The 7,124-nt window shown below is 38.3% G+C and overlaps 1 long non-coding RNA gene across 1 annotated transcript; it reads left to right on the top strand.

Moving 5' to 3' along the window:
• The first annotated feature begins 1,833 nt into the window (after positions 1 to 1,833).
• On the top strand, positions 1,834 to 6,336 carry LOC119710178. Its single transcript, XR_005259509.1, has 3 exons — positions 1,834 to 2,007; positions 3,965 to 4,084; positions 6,218 to 6,336. It is a non-coding gene; the product is annotated as an uncharacterized LOC119710178 (long non-coding RNA).
• Positions 6,337 to 7,124: the final 788 nt, after the last annotated feature.

Raw genomic sequence — 7,124 nt, 5'->3', positions numbered from 1 at the left:
CTCCAAATGGACAGAGACTTCCTAAACACTTATCAATTGTGGTGTGAAAATCTTCACAAGCTTATCCAATGACCATCTGCCTCTCCCTTTGCAACACAAAACCATGGCTCTTTTCACTCACATTGGCAGGATTCTGCTGCATGCAACTCTGGCAACCTTCAGAAGTAAGAAAAAACAGCCTGAAGGCCCCCTGCAGCATGCTTAGTGCCCTCAACTCGGTGTTCCTTCAGGGGCTTCACAAAATAAATGAGATCTATGGGGTCCTGAGCCTAGGAGACATTTGTTTGCTTTAGGCTTGTGCAGCTAATGCAGTGAAGAAGATGAAGGACCACAGTGGAGTAATTTGGTTTTGGTGAGAAAGAGGGAGATTCATGACTCTTTTATTCATTAGTAAACAGGCAAATAACTTTAAAATACAGCTGACCAATATTTAAGGGTCTTTAGCAGGGCTGATTGCCTTTTTTTTCCTGCAACACAGGTAACATAAACGGCGCTATGAGAAAGATATCCTTCTAGAAATATGTATTTGACTGATCTATTGGCTTAAAACAGCACATAATTTACAGTTTACCAAACAACCCAGAATCTTCAAACCAAATTATATTACTGCAGAGGAAAACATAATGTTTCCATCCTTTCTTTTTATTTTAAAACTCCATTCCTTATGGAAAGTGCATACTGTATTTCACTGTAACCTTAACTCTATTCACCCCTACACCAAATGCTTGTTTTCCATTTTATCATATAACTCATTCCATAGTGTGTTTTAGCTTTCTTGTATAAAGTTATTTCAAGGCCCCATGAAAAGCCTACCCATGCAAAAACTGCATGATTGTGGTTTTGCTTTGTGGTTGTTATAAACTTTTTAAGTGCTTGCTCAAGTCTAATGACAAAAAATAATGGTAGAGGGAAGGCACTGTATGAAATATGTTATCTGATATCACACTATATGTCCATCTCACAGCTTCTGTTTGGTTCATAACACACCACCCCACTAAAAATTACTGCAAAAAATCTTTTCAATACAGCTACTTCCTAGATACCAACTTTTGGTTTAAATTAAACTAACAAGTACCTTTATATTTGCATCCTTCTTCTCCCTTATTTCCAATACTATATCACATAGATCAGTGGGAATGAGAAAAGTAGCAGAAGAAAAATATTTGGAAGAATAAACAAGGACAAGACACCTAGATAAAGGCACTATAGTGTCCTCAAATGTCCATCGCTACAACTTCTTACTTGGCAGCAAAGAAATAAAACATTTAATGGTGGGTGATGAGGTAAGCAACACCAAAACCTGTGGTAAAAAGTGAGAGAAATAATTTGCTGGTGTATTTCTAAAAGGTTTGCTAAAGAGAAGGAGCTGTCAACACAGTCAGAAGACAACTAGTAAGTAAGCCAACAGAAAGGAAATGAGGAATTCGTAACTTAGTGTCATTCCATTGTCACTGAAATTCTTCAGATCTTCTATTGGAAAACAGTATGTTCCCTGCCTGGCTGTTACCAGACTATAAATAAATTTCAAATCAATAAGGTGAAATCAGAACCTAGAAAGAACTGCCTATCATCCTTTCTGTAGATAAAGTATCCTGTCTGATCCTCTTAGTAGATCCTAATAACCCCAGTCAGTATCCGAGTTTTGCTGTTTCCTTACTAACATATACCTTTAACAGCCAGGGCAGCTGAAAACTGCTCTAAGTAACATTGTCAGTCAACTAAATCATTGTCACAAATGATTCTGCTTATTTATTTTCCAATGCCAACAGAAATTTTACATCTCTGATGCATCAGTGCTCCACAACCTAACAGCATTGTGAGGAGCATCTGGCCAGTCAAAGTGACAGGACTGCATCACTCTGCTCTGCACTGGGACAGCCTCACCTCCAGTCCTGTGTATAGTGTTGGGTGCCACAGTACAAGAAAGGTATAAAACTATTAGAGAGCATCCAAAGGAGTGTCATCAGGATGGTGAAGAGTCTACAGGGGAAGTCATAAAAGAAGTGGGTGAGTTCACTTGACTTGTTTAGCCAGTAAAAAAGACTACACGCCACACTCTACAGCTTCCTCATGAGGGGAAGGGGAGTGGCAGACACTGACCTTTTCTCTGTGGTGACCTGTGGCAGGATCCAAGGGAATGGACTGAAGTTGTGTCAAGGGAGGTTTAAGCTGGATCTTAGAAAAAGGTTCTTCACCCAGAGGGTGTTTGGGCATTGAGCAGGCTCCTCAGGGAAGTGGTCACAACACCAACCTGACAGATTTCAAGAAGCATTTAGACAACACTCTCAGGCACAGGTCTGATTTTAGGGGTTGTCCTGGGAAAAGTCAGAAGTTTGATTCAATGATCCTTGTATGACCATTCTAACCCAGTATATCCTATGATGAAGGGATTCAGTGGCTCTAAAGAGCAAACCACATTCTGAATCTGTCACACAAATGCAAAATTCAACACTGGTTTATTTTCAAGAAACCTTAATCAAACTAGATGTAGATGTTAACTACTTTCCACTGAGTCTTCAACACTGAGCCCCTTCTGAACATATATGCAATTCTCCTTCACAGCCTCAGATCCAGAGTTGTTTGCTATGTGCTGGGCTTAATTTGCAATGATTTTTTGTCACAAGATCCTTTTCAGGATCCTTGGATCCGTATTCATTCACAGAGGGACATATTCAACTTGCAATTGAGAAAAAGCCTGCATTTCATTGTACTGAACTAGGAGCACAACACCTTGCCAGAGGAAGGCAATGCCATCAGTGACAAGAAACAAGCTGCTGATCATTAATCCTACCACCTGCCCTGCTGTTTTTGACTTTTTACATTGCCACAACACATTGTGGCAATGCCACACATTGCCACATTGCCACATTGCTCCTGGATTGAACCATGACAGCATGCTGTCAACATTCATGGGCTGTAGCATGTTAACCCATGCTACAGCTCTGATACACAAATGCATCAACTTAGTTGGCAGCTGGCAAATCTTGCTGAGAAACCATGAAGGTATTTAGATAAGAAATATCAAACTGAATCCAGTGAGACTTGGAGGCCTGAATAATTGCATGGAATTAGACTTCCATGCTTTGTCCTGTTTATGTGTCTTATTAGGCTTTTTTTCTGTGCTTGACCTGTCTATCTACTCTTCAATAGTGTTAGTTCACTCTTAACACTATTTACTTTCAGTCCTTCAGATTTATACCTGCCCAACTTGAGCCTGGCAAAATTTCCCCTTGCTAGATGATACATCTAGCAAACAACCTGTTAGAAATGTCTTCAGTTCTCTAATATTTTTGGTTTTCATTTGAAAACAAGCCCAAATTCATCAGGATCTATCTGGCAGTTATGTGTTCCAGACTGAACACAATGAGCTGGCTGAAGTTATGCTACAGCAATAGAAAGAAGAAATATAACTACACTGCTCTGAAACATGCCACCTCTGAACATGAAACTCTGAATAGCTCTGGCCTTTTTTTTCCTGGCTTATTATATTGTGAAATTACCTGCAAACACCTTCCAGCATGATCAGTTTCTTCTGCTTCATCTTGCCAGTGAGCCAAGCTGTTTCAAATTATTTTTCCTGCAATATAGTCTTGCGAGTTTTCAAATTGTACTTAGTAATCTGACTTTTTGATCCTGCAGATGTGTAAAGAATCTCAGTATAGATATACTCTCATAAACCTATTGGCTTAAGTGGTACTATGACAGTTCAAGTTGGCTGAGAATCTATTCTAAAATACAGCAGTGCATGCTCCTGATGTCAATCAAGATAAAGATTTCTGTGGGGATAAATAATTTTTCATGCGCTTTTCTGAAAAGAAAACTCTACTCCAGCAGCAGAAGTTCCAAGCAACAAAGAATTTGTAGTGAGATTTCTCCTTAGTCATAATTTCTTTCTCTGAGATAAAAAGAAAGTGTGTATGTTTATGTATTTATTAATATGTTTCTCTTTATATATATTTTATAGCAGTCATGTCATTCTAAAAGAAATGAATTCCACAGATCTGAGAGTCATGTCAGAATTCCACCCCGTACTTTACAAGCACACATTGCTCATCAGTACACGTCCATGAACAAGCCACTAAGTGTGAGTGATTATGTCTAATCTTTGATATTAATATAATCATATTCCCAAAAAACCAAAACACGTGTAGAGCTAATTGTGTTACGTTTTAACACATGTGGTCTCCCATGTGCCTGCATTTCTCCTACAGTGTACTATTTTTATAGCTGCCTTTCCTGGCTATAGGAACAAATATTCCACAAATCTGGAACCACAGAGACCCCTTCTATTTTTCCTCTTCAGAATAGAGTTTATGAAACAGAAGAGATTACATTTATCTTTCCTGCAGTCTGCCTTGGAGAGCTCCAGTTTTTCCCATGCCTGAGGCTTTGCCTATGAATAAGGCATCCCTTCTTTCAAGGCACTTGCAAAAATAACGCACATAATCAGAGCAACACACGTGCATTTGGGAAAACTGAAAGAAAGACATGCCCAAGATGATAAAAACTACTAGTAGAATAGTAGCAATAAAATTCCTTTTTTCTTGAAAGATGATTGGTTTCTCAAGTACTCCATACTGGTACGGAAACATCCTTAAGTGCTTAGATCTAGGTGTGGGTTACACTTCAATAGAGAGAGCTCAACTTTGGTGAAAAACCAGTATGACTTATGAAACACCACCCTCGGCTCCTTTTTAGCCATTTGTCATTTTCTTCAGTGTCTGCCTTGGGCTACAGTATAAAATCCCTTTTCTGCATCCCAGTTTTCCTTCCATAAAAACTGTGGCTATGGTCCACAAACTACCACAAGAAGCACGGTTTTGGCACTGTAGTTCCCAATGCCCTGTTTCACATTGTTCTGACAGTACTGTGGGATTATAGGATGCTGTAAATATAGCCTTAAAGCCCTGTCAGTCTACCTTAATGAGTAACAGACCCGAGATTCTGAGATTCTCTTCCTACAGGGCATTAAATGTTCCCAGGGGGAGGGCAGGAAAGAAGAGTGGTTGTATAGTCATTGAAATCTAATTGCTATTAAAGCGCTCTTTCTTCAAAGTTGTCACATTAAAACCAGCCTTCTTCTTCCTTTCTTTACTTAATGTCAGTTGTAAGACTGCATACTTGCACCCTAAGTGGAACAGTTTGAGCCCAAGCAAAAGTAAAAATCAATTAATGGCAACTAATTAGCATTCTGTACAGTCCATAGCACGGAACTCATGCCTCTTGTAATATATATCTTACAGCAGCTTAAGAAATATAGGACATAAGATCAGCATCTGGGAAATGTCAGTGAGTAATTTTAAGAAACTCTGAAATTTATTCAGTAATAACTCATGTAAGGACATATCTAGCTATCTTTTATTGTTATGATTCACTTTACTGACTCTTAGAAGTACCTCAATCCTGTAGACAGAGCAGCTGAGTTTGATGAGATGTTAATTAGTTTGTATAAAAGTGCTACAATCCAAGCCCTACTTTCATGTCACTGGGGTACACTTTAGTGTATATTATTTTGTTCTTTTCAGAAGCCTTATCCATTATGAAATCAATTCAATTTACACAGTGTCTGGCATATTGCATTTTGGGAAAAATTATGTATAAATACTGTTTAAAAAATCCTTGTTCAAAAAGCTGAACAGATTCTGAACAATTTTTAACTTAAAAGAACAATTCATAAACTCAAATTTCCAAAATAGTCAGAGTAAAGATAAATGAAACATTAAAAATACTTGAAACATCTTGCATTTTGAAGCTATCACTGCTTGATTCTAAGACAAACACCCCACAATCAATACAACCTTTTTGAATATATTAAACAACTATTCCAGTCCAATTTAATAAGCTCCCAAAATATTTTATTCCATAAATTGAAGGCATTTCAGCAATAACGTCACAAGTATTTATCAAATTTATTAGATATTAATTCAAAGTTTAGAGAGTATATTTTAAATATGTGAACAATTAATTTTTTATAAACACAAAATACTGGAAATATAGCATTACCTTCATTCTTCATTTCCCAGAAGCTGAATAGGGCTCTGAGCAAGCTGATCTAATTGTAGATGAACCCACTCATGACAGAGGGGTTGGACTAGATGATCTTTAACATCCCTTCCAAGCCAAACTCTTCTATGACTCTATGACTTCAAAGCCAGCTTATAAGTCATGCTGCATACAGCCTTCTGCTTATTAAGAGTATCTTACCTTTCTTCTGCAGCATGAGGCTGGTGCAGAAGATCCCTGCAGAGCCATCCCACACCCTGGACTGGAGGAAGGAGGTGGAATCACAATTTTCTGACCACAATTTTCTACCACAGAGTTACATTTATCCTTCAAGGCAGAGGCAGAAGGTCATCATCATCATCATCATCATCATCTCTCCACTGTGCTCTGCTCCTCACAGTCATCTCCCTATGGTTCTGTCATGCAGTTGTGATCTTTTATCTTTCACACCTGGCAACTTGTTTGTCTCATAGCCCAAGAAAGCCCTATTGACTCCTCTAGGTGAATGAATGAGAAGGCATATTGCAATTTCATCCAGATGCATTTCTGGATTTTTCTGTAAATTTTCTCAGGCATATAAGCAAAATTTTAAGGCTACTGAGGCAGGGAGAGCTAATATCTCCCATTGGCCACCATCTGTCATGTCCTGCAGTTGATTTCTGCCTTAAAACCTAATCTAACATAATCAATAAGAATTCTCTATTATTCCTTTTCCTGCGAGACTTTATGTTCCATCTACCTGCAGTCTGGCAGCAGACTGCATCCCAGTAAGATGAAGAATCTGGAATAGCTCCCAGATATCTGTGGATCTTTATGAACCTGAGAGAAAAGTTGACGCGGGCAAGAAATTTTGTCTCTGAGATCTTGCCATGCTCACTGCTATCATAAACTGTTCAGTGCATCCTGACAATCAACTTAATATGGTTTATCTGATGCTTCTTCCATGTTTAGTAATAATATAAAGAATGTGACTGCCATAGCAGAAAGTTAATGCTGTAGGTCTCTACCTATTTTTCTTCCTGTATGTTATTTTGCTTTAAGGGTAAGAGTATCACAGTGAACTAATGATAGATCTGTTTATCCCATAAGATATTCACATCTGATTACGCTGAAGTATCAGA

Source organism: Motacilla alba, chromosome 1 (assembly GCF_015832195.1).
Source record: "Motacilla alba alba isolate MOTALB_02 chromosome 1, Motacilla_alba_V1.0_pri, whole genome shotgun sequence".
Taxonomy (NCBI): Eukaryota; Metazoa; Chordata; class Aves; order Passeriformes; family Motacillidae; genus Motacilla; species Motacilla alba.
This window is presented reverse-complemented; position numbering and strand designations above follow the sequence as displayed.